The sequence below is a fragment of the Syngnathus floridae genome, chromosome 3, assembly GCF_059516105.1.
Source record: "Syngnathus floridae isolate MCC-2025c chromosome 3, RoL_Sflo_1.0, whole genome shotgun sequence".
In the NCBI taxonomy this organism is placed as follows: domain Eukaryota; kingdom Metazoa; phylum Chordata; class Actinopteri; order Syngnathiformes; family Syngnathidae; genus Syngnathus; species Syngnathus floridae.
This window is the reverse complement of record NC_142415.1, coordinates 18,306,268-18,327,102: the sequence shown is the minus strand read 5'-3', so window position 1 is coordinate 18,327,102 and position 20,835 is coordinate 18,306,268. Positions and strand designations below refer to the sequence as shown.

The 20,835-nt window shown below is 45.4% G+C and overlaps 1 protein-coding gene across 3 annotated transcripts in view; it reads left to right on the top strand.

Moving 5' to 3' along the window:
* The window catches only part of LOC148400908 (uncharacterized), a 54,539-nt gene extending 33,704 nt beyond the window's left edge, over nt 1–20,835 (top strand). For 2 of the 3 annotated variants that reach the window (XM_088372099.1, XM_088372097.1), the window contains one exon: nt 20,202–20,835. The gene's annotated coding sequence lies outside the window, so the exon portion shown is untranslated. Of the gene's footprint in view, nt 1–19,522; nt 19,602–20,201 lie in introns of all 3 variants that reach the window. The other variant, XM_088372098.1, reaches the window with a different exon arrangement.

Genomic DNA, 20,835 nt, shown 5'->3' with positions numbered 1-20,835 from the left:
AGGGGCGGACAAAAAAAAAGGCGACAACAAAAAGCCATTAAAGTTCAGGTGAGGTTAACAGCGCAGTTGTTAAACCTGTTGCTGCGCTTTTGTGCCATAATCACAATAGTTTTCTGGACTTTAGATTACGGCTCTCATGTTCATGCGACGTTTTCCATTTTAGACTTATGAATAGTGTTTATTTTGGATTCCTCGGGCTTGGGTTTTGCTGTTTTCGGGCACTTTTACACGACAACAAGCTAGTAAAAACAGCAGTGGCGTAGCCTGAGTTGCCAGCTCCCAATCAAATGTTGGATGTATCTGAGCACTATATTGTAATTGTATGTTTCAAAGATCATAAAAACATATATTTTCTCTCGAATGTTTCCAAAACTAGTCACGGCCGACATTAAAACGATATAACAAGCACGGTAAGCATTCATCAGAGGGTAAGGGGATGGTTGTGGTTTAGTTGACTCCCATGTTGCACACCACATAAAGTACAGGGGGTCCTCACTTGACCGTAGCTAAGAAGACGTTCAGGAAGGCACGCTCACTTTATGCTGGACTTACTCTTTTTCTTTTGATTGTTTTGGATTCCTGCCCTAGAAATGGTTTTCCATTGAAAAACTACTTTTTCACTATTTTTTATTTTATTCATTTTTTGTTTTATTTTTTTATTTTTAATTTTTGTAATTTTTTTTTTATTAATTTTTTTTACATTTTTTATTATTTTTTAAAAAAATTAAAAATTTGTATTTTTTTTTTTAAATTAATTTTTTTCATATTTTATTTTTTATTCATGTCACAAAAAAATTTCATTTTTTACATAAAAAAAGCTAACGTTGAATTATATAGCAAATTTTACGTGCAGACTTGGAAGAAAATCATCTGTAGTACGCATGCCAAGCCAGTAGTTGGCAATAGTAGCGAGTCCGCCACACAGAAAATCAAAATTTCTCATTACACTATTGTTAATTGAACAACTTTTAAGGAGGGAAGACATTTAACATGATATAAAAACAATAGGTGAAGACACCTGGTGTCCAATTCCAATCAGTGGTTACATTTTGTGTCAAGCACAACCCTTTGACTACAAAGACTTTTGTTGTGTTGAATCGTTTTTTTAGTTTGTTTTTTACATTTTTTTCACATTATCCAAGAACAAACTAAATTTCAAGGGTTACTGATCCAGCATTTGTACAGCCTTGGTGGAGAGTCTAGATTTTCTTTTGTTATTTTTCAAAGCCAATCAACTCCCATCAAGCCTCCCGTGTGCGTTAACTCTCTCACTTTGTTGGTTTTTGGTGTCATTTCCAATGTTTATCGTTTTAAGTGCTTCTTCCTTTCATTCAGTTGATTTATATCATTAATTTGGCCTCTGTATACAAAAGATTAAACGTTCCCTGCCTGCCTTTAAAAGTATAAATAGTATCACAGTTTCAAATTATAAATACTTAAATTACCATCCTTATGCAACAAAAAAGTTCACATGGATGAAAGCTCTAGTCAACATGTGGAGAGTTTTGGAATAAACACGTTTTGTTAGGGAGGGCAAACCCTTTTTTGCACAAAATGCAGCACGCACCACAATTAAACGTTTCAGGCAGGATGCTCATCAGAGTGCGGTTTCCCCCCCCAAAAAACTTCCATACAAAACAAACAAATCTAGCTCTATAAATGGAAGAAGCAGATGGAGAAAGTCATATTTGGGCATATAAATGGATATGGCAGAGAGAAGGAAGTACAATAAGGAAAGGTTGCCTCGGCCGCGGTTGCCGCAACCCGATCTGCTACCTGCCCAAGAAATATGTCTCCATCTCATGCAGCAGCCCGAAGGAAAATAAACTCATGATGCAGCAATCAAAAGGATCAAACGGAGCACATTCATCAACAATTGGAGAACAGAAAGTCAAGAAGGAACGCGAGCGGTGCCGCAGATTCCCGCAGCAGCATCTTGGGAGGTGTTATGCTGACAGCTGCACAGGAAGTTGCATTGCCCCCCAACCCACCAACCTCACCACGCGACGAGGTGTCACCACTTTTTTTTTTTAACATTTAATGACGCGCCACCTTCGAGTGGCGCTCCCGCATCCTGATCATTTTAATGCCACCGCGTGCCAACAAAATGAATGCAGCCTGTTTTGTTCAAACAAGCGCAATGTGTTGCCATGGAAAACTATCGGGATTAACAAAAGTCAAGGCCCGGCGTACATACATTTTGAATAATGACACAAACTTGATTGTGTCCCTAAACGTGTTTTGATGCTGATTTCAGAAATGTCTTCTTTTTTTTCTAGCATATCATGTTTAATTTTGTTGTTAATGGTTTGTGTGTGTCTCCAGATGTCAACTTTTTGCCCCAAAATATTAAGGTTACGCTTTCGGACGAGACCAAAGTGTATTTAACACGTTTCACTTGGAAGCTTCTTTTGTCGTGTAATCAAAGAGATGTTCGAGCGAGCGTAAAGCGTAACCAACGACATCCCACAAAGTGTTCTTCTTGCGTACAGCGAGGGGCGTCGGCTGCCGGGCCGGACATTTTTGAGCCGCCAACGGCCCGGAAAATCCCGCCGACATGAGCGAGCATTGTGAGAGCGACTTTAGCTTTCACAGTCCAGAGATCAAAACGGCAGCGGCCATGTATCCAGGGAAGCGCCCGCCGTCCTCCTGGCTCGACTTGAACACAGATATAATGGTGACAGGAAGCCGAGGCGCTCACTTGTACAGCCGATTATGGGCAGAGCCGTGGGGGCGGCTTTTCCACACTTTGCTTGTGTGGCGCTAGACGCCCAGGCGTATGATTAACTTCTCCCCCTGAGCCTTTGAAGGTGGAAGAAGCTAGTCTAGCAAAGCAAAACTAACACCGTAAAATGTCTCAAAAGTCGCAATCAAAACAGGTCTCGCCGTAATTTATACCGCACACAACGTCAGCATAATTGCTTTGAAGCGTTACAGGCCTAATTGGGTGGCGCACTGGTTACCACGTCCGCTTTACAGTTAGAAGGGTGTGGGTTCGATTCCGTCTCCGGCCCTCCCTGTGTGGAGTTTGCATGTTCTCCCCGTACCCGCGTGGGTTTTCTCTGGGATCTCCATTTTTCTTCCACATCCCAAAAACATGCTTGGTATAGCACGATTGAGCTAGTGTTGGCTCGTGAGTGAACGATTCGTTCAAAAGAACGAATTCTTTTTTCAGTTCATATGCCTTCAACCAGTAGGTGTCGGTAATGTGCATTGAAGCTGGTGCCACCTCACCCGTGTTATTATCCAGTCTGCTATTTCGACCTGGAAGCCCTTGGTCGTCTGCACTGTTTTGTACTAGTGCATTCCAGTTCTCGAAGTGAATCTTTAGAATCAGTTCACTCAAAATATTTGTACAAAAGAATCGTTCACCGAATCGTTCACTACACTTTCTTATTTATTCATTATTTTTTTAATCCCAGGCCACTTCAATAGGGAAAAGGCTTAAGTCAGGGGTGTCCAAGTCCAGTCCTCGAGGGCCGCATTCCTCCATGTTTTCCAAGTTTCCCTCGTTAAACACACCTGATTCAATGATCAGGCTCCTGCAGAACGTGAGGATGAACTGCGGCCCTCGAGGACTGGACTTGGACACCCCTGCCTTACACTGAGTGCCAAAAGTCCCAATGATAGTGAGCAGCAGGGGGGGGCCCCATTTCAACCCCTTACACTGAGTGCCAAGCAGGGAAGAAATGGGTATCATTGTTATAGTCACTGGTATGACTCGGCAGGGGTTTGAACCCACAACCTCCCAATCTCAGGGCGGACACTCTCCTCTTAGGCCACTGAGCTGGTAAACACTTGTATCGTAGTATAACACTTAGTCGTTTTTAAATAACGTGTATACTTATATACGTCTAAATATTGTTATCCAATATATCTACTGCAATTTCACATTAGATTGCTGGTTTGAAATTTGCTTTTAATATTATTATTTTTAATAAACATTTATATTAAAACTTGTCTGGCGTCTTATTCCTTGTTTTTTATATTTGCCAATTAAAACATAAAAATCAGACATTTAGTTAACTGCTTTATATGACAATATGTGTATGTACACTACACGAGGTTAAAAAAAAAAGAGAATAAATACAGGGTTAATTGCACAACAAAAGCATTTCTTCTCACCTGGGATCGAACCAAGCTCTTGCCGAGCAAAAGCCCGAGTCACTAACCAGTGGGCTATTTCGACCGGCAGTCTACGATAGCTTCCACTGTTTTGTACGAGTCATGTGTATTCCAGTTTTTTTAAGTGAACTGAATCTTTAGAATCGGTTCACTCAAAACATTTGTTCAAAAGAATCGTTCACCAAATCGTTCGCTACACTTTCTTATTTATTTATTTTATTATTTTTTTTACCTCGTGTAGTGTACCAAAATATCCCATAATTATCTGCCTAAATAATTGTGACTAATTTAAAACTATTCTACTTGTTAATACCTACAAAATAACATATGCTAACCGGAGATTGCATTGACCGAATTTTCACATGGTCCTTGTTTACATGTTGCATTTGACACTGACAGCTGTCAAGTGCCACGTCTTGTGTAAGTTTTATTTGTTATGGGCTTTCTTTTGTAAGTTTGACTTTGGGTACTTCGAAAGTGTCATTTTAAATTGTACTTTGCTAGGTGTTCGTGTACCCAACGTGTTGTGATGACATCTGCTGTGGAGACTTCAGTGATCTAGTCGCTTGTGAGCTGCTCCATAAAACCATACATGTTCCATGCACTGAGAGCAAGGCTTCCATAGGGTAGTGATTCGTAATCTGGGCTTTCACCCCGGCGGCCCAGGTTCAAATCTCAAAAAAAAAATGTTATCATAGAAAATTTAGGGTTGGAGCTAGGGTTAGGGTTAGAGCTAAGGTTAGGGCTAGGGTTAGGGGTAGAGTTAGGGTTAGCTTGGGTTAGAGTTAGTGTTAGAGCTAAGGTTAGGGTTAGAGCTAGGGTTAGGGGTTAGGGTTAAAACTAGGGTTAGGGTTATGGTTTGAGCTAGGGTTAATGTTAGAGCTAGGGTTAGGGTTAGAGCTAGGGTCAGGGTTAATGTTAGGGTTAGAGCTAGAGCTAGGGTTAGGGTTAGAGCGAGGGTCAGGGTTAATGTTAGGTTTAGAGCTAGGGTTAGGGTTAGAGCTAGGGTCAGGTTTAGGGTTAGGGTTAGAGCTAGGGGCAGGGTTAATGTTATAGCTAGAGCTAGGGTTAGGGTTAGAGCTAGGGTTAGAGCTAAGGTTAGGGTTATGGTTTGAGCTAGGGTTAGAGCTGGGGTTAAGGTTAGCGCTAGGGTTAGGATTACAGCTAAGGTTAGGGTTAGTGCAAGGGTTAGTGTTAGGGTTACGCTAGGGTTAGAGCTAGGGTTAGGGTTAGAGTTAGGATTCGAGCTGAGGTTAGGGTTAGCTTGGGTTAGTGTTAGGGTTAGAGCTAAGGTTAGGGTTAGTGCTAGGGTTAGGGGTTAGGGTTAAAGCTAGGGTTAGGGTTATGGTTTGAGCTAGGGTTAGAGCTAGGGTCAGGGTTAATGTTATAGCTAGAGCTAGGGTTAGGGTTGGAGCTTTGGTTAGAGCTAGGGTTAGGGTTAGGGTTAGAGAGCTAGGGTTAGGGTTTTGGTTAGAGCTAGGATTAGGGTTAGAGCTTGGGTTAGAGCTAGGGTTAAGATTAGAGCCAAGGTTAGGGTTAGGGTTAAAGCTAGGGTTAGGGTCAGCTAGGGTTAGGGCTAGGGTTAGGGGTTAGGGTTAGGGCTAGGGTTAGGGTTCGAGCTTGGGTTAGAGCTAGGTTTAAGGTTAGAGCTAGGGTTAAAGCTAGGGTTAGGGTTAGGGTTAGAAAGCTGGGGTTAGGGTTTTGGTTAGGGCTAGGGTTAGAGCTAGGATTAGGGCTAGGGTTAGGGTTAGGGTTTTGGTTAGAGCTAGGGTTAGAGCTTGGGTTAGAGCTAGGGTTAAGATTAGAGCTAAGGTTAGGGTTAGGGTTAAAGCTAAGGTTAGAGTTAGGGTCAGCTAGGATTAGGGCTAGGGTTAGGGGGTAGAGCTAAGGTTAGGGCTAGGGTTAGGGTTAGGGTTCGAGCTTGGGTTAGAGCTAGGTTTAAGGTTAGAGCTAGGGTTAGAGCTAGGGTTAGGGTTGGAGCTTTGGTTAGAGCTAGGGTTAGGGTTAGGGTTTTGGTTAGAGCTAGGGTTAGAGCTAGGATTAGGGCTAGGGTTAGGGTTTTGGTTAGAGCTAGGGTTAGAGCTAGGATTAGGGCTAGGGTTAGGGTTTTGGTTAGAGCTAGGGTTAGGGTTAGAGCTTGGGTTAGAGCTAGGGTTAAGATTAGAGCTAAGGTTAGGGTTAGGGTTAGGGTTAGGGTTGGAGCTTGGGTTAGAGCTAGGGTTAGGGTTAGGGTTAGAGAGCTGGGGTTAGGGTTTTGGTTAGAGCTAGGGTTAGAGCTAGGATTAGGGCTAGGGTTAGGGTTTTGGTTAGAGCTAGGGTTAGGGTTAGAGCTTGGGTTAGAGCTAGGGTTAAGATTAGAGCTAAGGTTAGGGTTAGGGTTAGGGTTTGGGTCAGCTAGGGTTAGGGCTAGGGTTAGGGGTTAGAGCTAAGGTTAGGGCTAGGGTTAGGGTTCGAGCTTGGGTTAGAGCTAGGTTTAAGGTTAGAGCTAGGGTTAGAGCTAGGGTTAGGGTTGGAGCTTGGGTTACAGCTAGGGTTAGGGTTAGGGTTAGGGTTAGAGAACTGGGGTTAGGGTTTTGGTTAGGGCTAGGGTTAGAGCTAGGATTAGGGCTAGGGTTAGGGTTAGGGTTTTGGTTAGAGCTAGGGTTAGAGCTTGGGTTAGAGCTAGGGTTAAGATTAGAGCTAAGGTTAGGGTTAGGGTTAAAGCTAAGGTTAGAGTTAGGGTCAGCTAGGGTTAGGGCTAGGGTTAGGGGTTAGAGCTAAGGTTAGGGCTAGGGTTAGGGTTAGGGTTCGAGCTTGGGTTAGAGCTAGGTTTAAGGTTAGAGCTAGGGTTAGGGTTGGAGCTTTGGTTAGAGCTAGGGTTAGGGTTAGAGAGCTAGGGTTAGGGTTTCGGTTAGAGCTAGGGTTAGAGCTAGGATTAGGGCCAGGGTTAGGGTTTTGGTTAGAGCTAGGGTTAGGGTTAGAGCTTGGGTTAGAGCTAGGGTTAAGATTAGAGCTAAGGTTAGGGTTAGGGTTAGGGTTGGAGCTTGAGTTAGAGCTAGGGTTAGGGTTAGGGTTAGAGAGCTGGGGTTAGGGTTTTGGTTAGAGCTAGGGTTAGAGCTAGGATTAGGGCTAGGGTTAGGGTTTTGGTTAGAGCTAGGGTTAGGGTTAGAGTTTGGGTTAGAGCTAGGGTTAAGATTAGAGCTAAGGTTAGGGTTAGGGTTAGGGGTTAGAGCTAAGGTTAGGGCTAGGGTTAGGGTTCGAGCTTGGGTTAGAGCTAGGTTTAAGGTTAGAGCTAGGGTTAGAGCTAGGGTTAGGGTTGGAGCTTGGGTTAGAGCTAGGGTTAGGGTTAGGGTTAGAGAGCTGGGGTTAGGGTTTTGGTTAGAGCTAGGGTTAGAGCTAGGATTAGGGCTAGGGTTAGGGTTAGGGTTTTGGTTAGAGCTAGGGTTAGGGTTAGAGCTTGGGTTAGAGCTAGGGTTAAGATTAGAGCTAGGGTTAGGGTTAAAGCTAAGGTTAGAGTTAGGGTCAGCTAGGGTTAGGGCTAGGGTTAGGGGTTAGAGCTAAGGTTAGGGCTAGGGTTAGGGTTCGAGCTTGGGTTAGAGCTAGGTTTAAGGTTAGAGCTAGGGTTAGAGCTAGGGTTAGGGTTGGAGCTTTGGTTAGAGCTAGGGTTAGGGTTAGGGTTTTGGTTAGAGCTAGGGTTAGAGCTAGGATTAGGGCTAGGGTTAGGGTTTTGGTTAGAGATAGGGTTAGGGTTAGAGCTTGGGTTAGAGCTAGGGTTAAGATTAGAGCTAAGGTTAGGGTTAGGGTTAGGGGTTAGAGCTAAGGTTAGGGCTAGGGTTAGGGTTCGAGCTTGGGTTAGAGCTAGGGTTAGGGTTAGAGAGCTGGGGTTAGGGTTTTGGTTAGAGCTAGGGTTAGAGCTCGGATTAGGGCTAGGGTTAGGGTTTTGGTTAGAGCTAGGGTTAGGGTTAGAGCTTGGGTTAGAGCTAGGGTTAGGGTTGGAGCTTTGGTTAGAGCTAGGGTTAGGGTTAGAGAGCTAGGGTTAGGGTTTCGGTTAGAGCTAGGTTTAGAGCTAGGATTAGGGCCAGGGTTAGGGTTTTGGTTAGAGCTAGGGTTAGGGTTAGAGCTTGGGTTAGCTCTAACCTAGCCCTAATCCTAGCTCTAACCCTAGCTCTAACCGAAACCCTAACCCTAGCTCTCTAACCCTAACCCTAGCTCTAACCAAAGCTCCAACCCTAACCCTAGCTCTAACCCTAGCTCTAACCTTAAACCTAGCTCTAACCCAAGCTCGAACCCTAACCCTAACCCTAGCCCTAACCTTAGCTCTAACCCCTAACCCTAGCCCTAACCCTAGCTGACCCTAACTCTAACCTTAGCTTTAACCCTAACCCTAACCTTAGCTCTAATCTTAACCCTAGCTCTAACCCAAGCTCTAACCGTAGCTCTAACCAAAACCCTAACCCTAACCCTAGCCCTAATCCTAGCTCTAACCCTAGCCCTAACCAAAACCCTAACCCCAGCTCTCTAACCCTAACCCTAACCCTAGCTGTAACCCAAGCTCCAACCCTAACCCTAGCTCTAACCATAGCTCTAACCTTAAACCTAGCTCTAACCCAAGCTCGAACCCTAACCCTAGCCCTAACCTTAGCTCTAACTCCTAACCCTAGCTGACCCTAACCCTAACCCTAACCTTAGCTCTAATCTTAACCCTAGCTCTAACCCAAGCTCTAACCCTAACCCTAGCTCTAACCAAAACCCTAACCCTAGCCCTAATCCTAGCTCTAACCCTAGCTCTAACCAAAACCCTAACCCCAGCTCTCTAACCCTAACCCTAACCCTAGCTCTAACCCAAGCTCCAACCCTAACCCTAACCCTAACCCTAACCCTAACCCTAACCTTAGCTCTAATCTTAACCCTAGCTCTAACCCAAGCTCTAACCCTAACCCTAGCTCTAACCAAAACCCTAACCCTAGCCCTAATCCTAGCTCTAACCCTAGCTCTAACCAAAACCCTAACCCTAACCCTAGCTCTAACCAAAGCTCCAACCCTAACCCTAGCTCTAACCCTAGCTCTAACCTTAAACCTAGCTCTAACCCAAGCTCGAACCCTAACCCTAACCCTAGCCCTAACCTTAGCTCTACCCCCTAACCCTAGCCCTAATCCTAGCTGACCCTAACTCTAACCTTAGCTTTAACCCTAACCCTAACCTTAGCTCTAATCTTAACCCTAGCTCTAACCCAAGCTCTAACCCTAGCTCTAACCAAAACCCTAACCCTAACCCTAGCCCTAATCCTAGCTCTAACCCTAGCCCTAACCAAAACCCTAACCCCAGCTCTCTAACCCTAACCCTAGCTCTAACCCAAGCTCCAACCCTAACCCTAGCTCTAACCCTAGCTCAAACCTTAAACCTAGCTCTAACCCAAGCTCGAACCCTAACCCTAGCCCTAACCTTAGCTCTAACCCCTAACCCTAACCCTAACCTTAGCTCTAATCTTAACCCTAGCTCTAACCCAAACTCTAACCCTAACCCTAGCTCTAACCAAAACCCTAACCCTAGCCCTAATCCTAGCTCTAACCCTAGCTCTAACCAAAACCCTAACCCCAGCTCTCTAACCCTAACCCTAACCCTAGCTCTAACCCAAGCTCCAACCCTAACCCTAACCCTAACCCTAACCCTAACCTTAGCTCTAATCTTAACCCTAGCTCTAACCCAAGCTCTAACCCTAACCCTAGCTCTAACCAAAACCCTAACCCTGGCCCTAATCCTAGCTCTAACCCTAGCTCTAACCGAAACCCTAACCCTAGCTCTCTAACCCTAACCCTAGCTCTAACCAAAGCTCCAACCCTAACCCTAGCTCTAACCCTAGCTCTAACCTTAAACCTAGCTCTAACCCAAGCTCGAACCCTAACCCTAACCCTAGCCCTAACCTTAGCTCTAACCCCTAACCCTAGCTGACCCTAACTCTAACCTTAGCTTTAACCCAAACCCTAACCTTAGCTCTAATCTTAACCCTAGCTCTAACCCAAGCTCTAACCGTAGCTCTAACCAAAACCCTAACCCTAACCCTAGCCCTAATCCTAGCTCTAACCCTAGCCCTAACCAAAACCCTAACCCCAGCTCTCTAACCCTAACCCTAACCCTAGCTGTAACCCAAGCTCCAACCCTAACCCTAGCTCTAACCCTAGCTCTAACCTTAAACCTAGCTCTAACCCAAGCTCGAACCCTAACCCTAGCCCTAACCTTAGCTCTAACCCCTAACCCTAGCTGACCCTAACCCTAACCCTAACCTTAGCTCTAATCTTAACCCTAGCTCTAACCCAAGCTCTAACCCTAACCCTAGCTCTAACCAAAACCCTAACCCTAGCACTAATCCTAGCTCTAACCCTAGCTCTAACCAAAACCCTAACCCCAGCTCTCTAACCCTAACCCTAACCCTAGCTCTAACCCAAGCTCCAACCCTAACCCTAACCCTAACCCTAACCCTAACCTTAGCTCTAATATTAACCCTAGCTCTAACCCAAGCTCTAACCCTAACCCTAGCTCTAACCAAAACCCTAACCCTAGCCCTAATCCTAGCTCTAACCCTAGCTCTAACCAAAACCCTAACCCTAACCCTAGCTCTAACCAAAGCTCCAACCCTAACCCTAGCTCTAACCCTAGCTCTAACCTTAAACCTAGCTCTAACCCAAGCTCGAACCCTAACCCTAACCCTAGCCCTAACCTTAGCTCTACCCCCTAACCCTAGCCCTAATCCTAGCTGACCCTAACTCTAACCTTAGCTTTAACCCTAACCCTAACCTTAGCTCTAATCTTAACCCTAGCTCTAACCCAAGCTCTAACCCTAGCTCTAACCAAAACCCTAACCCTAACCCTAGCCCTAATCCTAGCTCTAACCCTAGCCCTAACCAAAACCCTAACCCCAGCTCTCTAACCCTAACCCTAGCTCTAACCCAAGCTCCAACCCTAACCCTAGCTCTAACCCTAGCTCAAACCTTAAACCTAGCTCTAACCCAAGCTCGAACCCTAACCCTAGCCCTAACCTTAGCTCTAACCCCTAACCCTAACCCTAACCATAGCTCTAATCTTAACCCTAGCTCTAACCCAAACTCTAACCCTAACCCTAGCTCTAACCAAAACCCTAACCCTAGCCCTAATCCTAGCTCTAACCCTAGCTCTAACCAAAACCCTAACCCCAGCTCTCTAACCCTAACCCTAACCCTAGCTCTAACCCAAGCTCCAACCCTAACCCTAACCCTAACCCTAACCTTAGCTCTAATCTTAACCCTAGCTCTAACCCAAGCTCTAACCCTAACCCTAGCTCTAACCAAAACCCTAACCCTAGCCCTGATCCTAGCTCTAACCCTAGCTCTAACCAAAACCCTAACCCCAGCTCTCTAACCCTAACCCTAACCCTAGCTCTAACCCAAGCTCCAACCCTAACCCTAACCCTAACCCTAACCCTAACCTTAGCTCTAATCTTAACCCTAGCTCTAACCCAAGCTCTAACCCTAACCCTAGCTCTAACCAAAACCCTAACCCTAGCCCTAATCCTAGCTCTAACCCTAGCTCTAACCAAAACCCTAACCCTAACCCTAGCTCTAACCAAAGCTCCAACCCTAACCCTAGCTCTAACCCTAGCTCTAACCTTAAACCTAGCTCTAACCCAAGCTCGAACCCTAACCCTAACCCTAGCCCTAACCTTAGCTCTACCCCCTAACCCTAGCCCTAATCCTAGCTGACCCTAACTCTAACCTTAGCTATAACCCTAACCCTAACCTTAGCTCTAATCTTAACCCTAGCTCTAACCCAAGCTCTAACCCTAGCTCTAACCAAAACCCTAACCCTAACCCTAGCCCTAATCCTAGCTCTAACCCTAGCCCTAACCAAAACCCTAACCCCAGCTCTCTAACCCTAACCCTAACCCTAGCTCTAACCCAAGCTCCAACCCTAACCCTAGCTCTAACCCTAGCTCTAACCTTAAACCTAGCTCTAACCCAAGCTCGAACCCTAACCCTAGCCCTAACCTTAGCTCTAACCCCTAACCCTAGCCCTAACCCTAGCTGACCCTAACCCTAACCCTAACCTTAGCTCTACTCTTAACCCTAGCTCTACCCCCTAACCCTAGCCCTAATCCTAGCTGACCCTAACTCTAACCTTAGCTTTAACCCTAACCCTAACCTTAGCTCTAATCTTAACCCTAGCTCTAACCCAAGCTCTAACCCTAGCTCTAACCAAAACCCTAACCCTAACCCTAGCCCTAATCCTAGCTCTAACCCTAGCCCTAACCAAAACCCTAACCCCAGCTTTCTAACCCTAACCCTAACCCTAGCTCTAACCCAAGCTCCAACCCTAACCCTAGCTCTAACCCTAGCTCTAACCTTAAACCTAGCTCTAACCCAAGCTCGAACCCTAACCCTAGCCCTAACCCTAACCCCTAACCCTAGCCCTAACCCTATCTGACCCTAACCCTAGCTTTAACCCTAACCCTAACCTTGGCTCTAATCTTAACCCTAGCTCTAACCCAAGCTCTAACCCTAACCCTAGCTCTAACCAAAACCCTAACCCTAGCCCTAATCCTAGCTCTAACCAAAACCCTAACCCTAGCTCTCTAACCCTAACCCTAGCTCTAACCAAAGCTCCAACCCTAACCCTAGCTCTAATCCTAGCTCTAACCTTAAACCTAGCTCTAACCCAAGCTCGAACCCTAACCCTAGCCCTAACCTTAGCTCTAACCCCTAACCCTAGCCCTAACCCTAGCTGACCCTAACTCTAACCTTAGCTTTAACCCTAACCCTAACCTTAGCTCTAATCTTGACCCTAGCTCTAACCCAAGCTCTAACCCTAACCCTAGCTCTAACCAAAACCCTAAGCCTAACCCTAGCCCTAATCCTAGCCCTAACCCTAGCTCTAACCAAAACCCTAACCCCAGCTCTCTAACCCTAACCCTAACCCTAGCTCTAACCCAAGCTCCAACCCTAACCCTAGCTCTAACCCTAGCTCTAACCTTAAACCTAGCTCTAACCCAAGCTCGAACCCTAACCCTAGCCCTAACCCCTAACCCTAGCCCTAACCCTAGCTGACCCTAACCCTAACCTTGGCTTTAACCCTAACCCTAGCCCTAACCTTAGCTCTAACCCCTAACCCTAGCCCTAACCCTAGCTGACCCTAACCCTAGCTTTAACCCTAACCCTAACCTTAGCTCTAATCTTAACCCTAGCTCTAACCCAAGCTCTAACCCTAACCCTAGCTCTAACCAAAACCCTAACCCTAGCCCTAATCCTAGCTCTAACCCGAGCTCTAACCAAAACCCTAACCCTAGCTCTCTAACCCTAACCCTAGCTCTAACCAAAGCTCCAACCCTAGCTCTAACCCTAGCTCTAACCTTAAACCTAGCTCTAACCCAAGCTCGAACCCTAACCCTAACCTTAGCCCTAACCTTAGCTCTAACCCCTTACCCTAGTCCTAACCCTAGCTGACCCTAACTCTAACCTTAGCTTTAACCCTTACCCTAACCTTAGCTCTAATCTTAACCCTAGCTCTAACCCAAGCTCTAACCCTAACCCTAGCTCTAACCAAAACCCTAACCCTAGCCCTAATCCTAGCTCTAACCCTAGCGCTAACCAAAACCCTAACCCCAGCTCTCTAACCCTAACCCTAACCCTAGCTCTAACCCAAGCTCCAACCCTAAACCTAGCTCTAACCCAAGCTCGAACCCTAGCCCTAACCCCTAACCCTAGCCCTAACCCTAGCTGACCCTAACTCTAACCTTAGCTTTAACCCTAACCCTAACCTTAGCTCTAATCTTAACCCTAGCTCTAACCCAAGCTCTAACCCTAACCCTAGCTCTAACCAAAACCCTAACCCTAACCCTAGCCCTAATCCTAGCTCTAACCCTAGCTCTAACCAAAACCCTAACCCTAGCTCTCTAACCCTAACCCTAACCCTAGCTCTAACCCAAGCTCCAACCCTAACCCTAGCTCTAACCCTAGCTCTAACCTTAAACCTAGCTCTAACCCAAGCTCGAACCCTAACCCTAGCTCTAACCCTAGCGTAACCCTAACACTAACCCTAGCTCTAACTCCAACACTAACCCTAGCTCTAACCCTAGCGCAACCCTAACACTAACCCTAGCTCTAACCCTAACCTTAGCTCTAATCCTTACCTCAGCCCTAACCCAAGATCTAACCCTAGCTCTAACCCTAACACTAACCCTAGCTCTAATGCTAACCCCTAACCCTAGCCCTAACCTTAGCTCTAACCCCTAACCCTAGCCCTAACCCTAGCTGACCCTAACCCTAACCTTAGCTTTAATCCTAACCCTAGCTCTAACCCAAGCTCTAACCCTAACTCTAGCTCTAACCCAAACCCTAGCTCTAACACTAACCCTAGCTCTAACCCTTAACCCTAACCCTCGCCCTAACCCTAGCTCTAAACCTAACCCTAACTCTAACCCCTAACCCTTGCCCTAACCTTAGCTCTAACCCTAACCCTAGCTCTAACCCAAGCTCTAACCCTAACCCAAGCTCTAACCCTAACCCTAGCTCTAACCCAAGCTCCAACCCTAACCCTAGCTCTAACCCTAGCTTTAACCTTAAACCTAGCTCTAACCCAAGCTCTAACCCTAACCCTAGCTCTAACCCTAGCGTAACCCTAACACTAACCCTAGCTCTACCTCTAACACGAACCCTAGCTCTAACCCTAGCGTAACCCTAACACTAACCCTAGCTCTAACCCTGACCTTAGCTCTAATCCTTACCTCAGCTCTAACCCTAGCTCTAACCCTAACATTAACCCTAGCTCTAACGCTAACCCCTAACCCTAGCCCTAATCTTAGCTCTAACCCCTAACCCTAGCCCTAACCCTAGCTGACCCTAACCCTAACCTTAGCTTTAATCCTAACCCTAGCTCTAACCCTAGCTCTAACCCTAACCCTAGCTCTAACCCTAACCCTTAACCCTAACCCTCGCCCTAACCCTAGCTCTAAACCTAACACTAACTCTAACCCTAACCCCTAACCTTAGCTCTAACCCTAACCCTAGCTCTAACCCTAGCTCTAACCCAAGCGCTAACCCTAACCCTAGCTCTAACCCAAGCTCCAACCCTAACCCTAGCTCTAACCCTAGCTCTAACCTTAAACCTAGCTCTAACCCAAGCTCTAACCCTAACCCTAGCTCTAACCCTAACCCTAGCGTAACCCTAACACTAACCCTAGCCCTAACTCTAACACTAACCCTAGCTCTAACCCTAGCGTAACCCTAACCCTAACCCTTAGCTCTAACCCAAGCTCTAACGCTACCTCTAACCCTAACACTAAGCCTAGCGCTAACCCTAACCCTAGCTCTAACCCTAACCCTAGCTCTAACCCTAACCCTAGCTCAAACCATAACCCTAACCTTAGCTCTAACCCTAACGCTAGCTCTAACCCTAACCCCAGCTCTAACCCTAGCTCAAACCATAACCCTAACCTTAGCTCTAACCCTAACCCTAGCTCTAACCCTAACCCTAGCTCTAGCTCTAACCCTAACATTAACTCTGACCCTAGCTCTAACCCTAGCTCTAGCTCTAACATTAACCCTGACCCTAGCTCTAACCCTAACCCTAACATTAAACCTGACCCTAGCTCTAACCCTAACCCTAGCTCTAGCTCTAACATTAACCCTGACCCTAGCTCTAACCCTAGCTCTAGCTCTAACATTAACCCTGACCCTAGCTCTAACCCTAACCCTAGCTCTAGCTCTAACCCTAACATTAACTCTGACCCTAGCTCTAACCCTAGCTCTAGCTCTAACATTAACCCTGACCCTAGCTCTAACCCTAACCCTAACATTAAACCTGACCCTAGCTCTAACCCTAACCCTAGCTCTAGCTCTAACATTAACCCTGACCCTAGCTCTAACCCTAGCTCTAGCTCTAACATTAACCCTGACCCTAGCTCTAACCCTAACCCTACCTCTAGCTCTAACCCTAACATTAACTCTGACCCTAGCTCTAACCCTAGCTCTAGCTCTAACATTAACCCTGACCCTAGCTCTAACCCTAACCCTAACATTAAACCTGACCCTAGCTCTAACCCTAACCCTAGCTCTAGCTCTAACATTAACCCTGACCCTAGCTCTAACCCTAGCTCTAGCTCTAACATTAACCCTGACCCTAGCTCTAACCCTAACCCTACCTCTAACATTAACCCTGACCCTAGCTCTAACCCTAGCTCAAACCATAACCCTAACCCTAGCTCTAACCCTAACCCCTAACCCTAGCTCTAACCCTAACCTTAGCACTAACCCTAACTCTAATCCAAGCTAACCCTAACCCTAACCTTAGCTCTAATCCTAACTCTAACCTTAACCCCTAACCTAGCCCTAACCTTAGCTCTAACCCTAACCCTAGCTCCAACCCTGACCCTAGCTCCAACCCTAACCCTAGCTCTAGCTCTAACATTAACCCTGACCCTAGCTCTAACATTAACCCTGACCCTAGCTCAAACCATAACTCTAACCCTAGCTCAAACTCTAACCCTAGCGCTACCCCTAACACTAGCTCTAACCCTAACCCTAGCTCTAAGGAAGTGTATGGTTATATGGTTACACGAGCAACTGTGTTGCAAATTTTCTGTGATAAAAATTTTTTGGACCCACTGAGATTTGAACCCGGGTCACCGGGGTGAAAGCCCAGAGCACTAACCACTACCCTATGGAAGCCATGCTCTCAGTACATGGAACATGTATGGTTTTATGGAGCAGCTCACAAGCGACTAGATCACTGAAGACTCCACAGCAGATGTCATCACAACACGTTGTGTACACGAACACCTAGCAAAGTACAATTTAAAATTTCGAAGTACCCAAAGTTAAACTTACAAAAGAAAGCCCATAACAAATAAAACTTACACAAGACGTGGCACTTGACAGCTGTCAGTGTCAAATGCAAAATGTAAACAAGGACCATGTGAAAATTCGGTCAATGCAATCTCCGGTTAGAATATGTTATTTTGTAGGTATTAACAAGTAGAATAGTTTTAAATTAGTCACAATTATTTAATGTGAAATTGCAGTAGATATATTGGATAACAATATTTAGGCGTATATATACACGTTATTTAAAAACGACGATAAGTGTTACACTACGATACAAGTGTTTACCAGCTCAGTGGCCTAAGAGGAGAGTGTCCGCCCTGAGATTGGGAGGTTGTGGGTTCAAACCCCTGCCGAGTCATACCAGTGACTATAACAATGATACCCATTTCTTCCCTGCTTGGCACTCAGTGTAAGGGGTTGAAATGGGGCCCCCCCCCTGCTGCTCACGATCATTGGGACTTTTGGCACTCAGTGTAAGCCCAGTCGGCTATTTCGTCCAGATAGTCAATGGCCGTCTGCACTGTTTTGTACTAGTAATGTGCATTCCAGTTCTCAAGTGAACTGAATCTTTAGAATCGGTTCACTCAAAAGATTTGTTCAAACGAATCGTTGGACACTCTATTAGGTACACCGCCATTTTCAGGTTCGTTCGCGAAGATTCACGAGTGAGTGACAGCGTTGCTGCTATGCCAGCCGACACACTTCATGCCGACATTGATGTTTTAATTTTGTTTGTTGGATTGTAGTTGATGGTGTTATGATACCGAATGTGTTTGTGTTTGAATAAAAGGTTGAAAAAAATCCATTATGCCGACATTTGTTATTTTGGGGGACACCAACTCATATAACAACATAAAACACATTGTCATAAAGCAGTTAACCAAATGTCTGATTTATATGTTTTAATCGGCGAATATAAAAACAAGGAATACAACACCAGACAAGTTTTAACATAAATGTTTATTTAATAATAATGATAATAATATTAAAAATAAATTTCAAACCAGCAATCCAATGTGAAATTGCAGTAGATATATTAGTAAACAATATTTAGGCGTATATATGCATGCATACACGTTATTTTAAAACTACTATAAGTGTTATAAAATCAAGATTACGCAAAGAGAAGCATAATCTCCCCGTTGTTGCCTAACGGCGCATCCCTTCATGCAATAACGTTAGCCGTTAGCTTGGAGAAAACGCGCATAAAAGAAGTGGTGTTTCAGTGAGTGAGTTCTTTCGTTCCTTGGCAAATCGTAAATCGACATTCTAGCTTACATAGTTCACGCCAGGAGACGCAACACCTTCACTGACTGATCCGTTGATGCACGGGAAGGCATTACCTCGTTCGCGAACGGGAAAGTCAAGATTTGCTCCCTCGCTGATCCGTTCTCGATGAACTGGAAATACAAATCAGTCACTCACTTATTCACTCACTGTTTAGTTCATTTTCTTCTTCGTTTTGTTTTACGGCGAGGTGGCACCAGCTTCGATGCGCATCACCGACACCTACTGGTTAAAGTCATATGAACTGAAAAAAGAACGTCACTCTCGTTCACGTAACTCGTAACTTTTGAACGAATCGTTCACTCACGAGCCAACACTACCGTCAACGTGCCCAACCGCTCGGCCATCGGTGCTTCGAAATAACTTCGTTCTATGGCTCCACAATGCAATTTCACATTAGATTAGTGAAGTGATTTTACTGTGGAAAATATAAAACAGAGAGAGATAACACAACTGCCTGGTGTTCAATCGTGTTTGAATCCAAACAAGCTGTCGCCCCCTCCCCTTGTGGCATTCTACCCACAGCCCACCTCTACTGTACTTTTTTTTTTTAAAGCCCCTTTGACCACATCTGCCCCTCATGTGTGCAGCCTTTTCTCCCACTGCCTCACTCAAGAGATTGGCTTTCTCTCGCAGGTCGTTTCATTCAAACGGGTGAATATAACTGTCCCCGATCGTTCCCTCTGTGCATTCATGCTCGACTTGGCCCGTATAAAGAGTCTCCCAAACAAGAAGGAGCACCCAATCTGGCCGCCGCTATACAAAATAGACCCCCCCCCACACACCCGTCCCCCCACCCCATCATACAACTCTACATTTCCATTTAATGACACCCTACATATTAACCCTGGTCAGCATCCAATTACACAGAATAAGTGAATGATCTGTGTCAGCCAGTTGAACATGTTCATGAAATGCGGGGGTGGGCTGGGGGGCTTATTCATCAAACCAGCATTCATTAAAGTTCTTTGGAATCCATTAACTCTAAATTCAGGTGATTCCCAGGCTCCCTCTTCTTTTTTTTGGGAGGGGGGACATTGGACCACCATCACTTTCTCAGTGACTTCAACCAACTAAACCAAGCAAACTGTGTGGGCGATTCGATTGTATTTAATAAAATTGAGTCGAACCATTACACCTGCGTTTTTTTCCCCACTTGTGTTTTGTTGCAGGGCAAGTCAGCAAAAACACAGCAGCCATCTTTCATTTAATGGCATGTAAATAACACCAGGTGGTGAATATTAAGTGTAAAACTGTTTTCTGTGTGTGTGTGTGGTGTGAGGTTGTCCAGGGTTAATCGGGATGAAGGGTGGCCAGGTTCATCCATTTTAAGGAAGGATGTCACATGACGTGATTTGCATGTGAGTGAATGTTTAACTACCTGAAACTTGATTCTGTCGGCTGGAGTCTTTCAGCTTTGAATGGGATTGCCTGCGATAAAAAAGAAAATTAGCATGACAAATATTCACTCAATTTTCATCATAATAATCTTCAAAATGCCCCAAGTCTCCAATTCTTTTTTTTTTTTGCTTTAATGTACAACCTGAAAGTTGACTTCCAAGATTCTGCTCCTTTTTTTCCACTTTGCATTACGGCAACCATATTGGATGGCGGGATCACACAACTCACACAATCGGAGCGCGTCATTATCCCCGCACGCTGGCGCCTGTCACTCAGCGGGGGTCCGAGGCTGCGCTGTGCGGCGACCCATCGACAGGCGTCTGCGTCAATGGCTGACAAAGCTCCAGGCACCGGGCTGTAATTGGAAGGAGCGGCCTAATCCTCACATCAAGACGTGCTCATTGACAAACAGAGCGGGCAGACGTCCCGCTAGTGCCTTATTAGCAGAGCGGTCACTAATGTTACCGTCCCCCCCCAAAAAAACTCACCCGACTTGATCCAAGTCGATGCCTGCGTTGCATAAAACAAACAAATATTTGACCATTTTGTATCATTCACAGGTTCCTGGAGTAAACAGGAAGGGAATATCCAGAAGCCAACGATACCACAAAATGGAATCCAAGGAGGGCAAATTTACAAGACAATGTTTGCCATCGTATTTGCTGCTCCGGTTCGAATCAATATGCACTTGAAAGAGTCAAACAACAACGATAGACAAGTGACATTGACAAGCCTCTCGTGGCTAAGCGTTGAGATGGAAACTCGCAGCCGCTGTACAAATAGCCGCTGTGTTTGCCGCGAAATCGCACCGGCAATTTTGTAATCCGCTCTCGGACGACGGGAGCTGTGTTGTTGAAAATGACCACGCGCTGGCAAAGCCAATTGGTGGCCTTGCATGCACTTCCTGTCGGCGTGGAGACGAGGACCTGGACGGAAAACTTGACCTCTTGAGCTGATTTGAGATGAATTTTAATGAATTGACGTCTTTTGACAGAAGACTACTGATTTGTTAAGAAAAAAAGATGGCCTACATGGGCCAGTCACCATTTTGTGTAGGCCGTACTAAAGAGAAGAAAAGCATATTGAATAAGGATTTTGTTTATTTGAATGTTTTATTTACTGTGAAATTCATTTTATTTTCCTTTTGTTTTTGTCAACATTTGCATCACAATGTCATTAAAACTTGGAGACTGA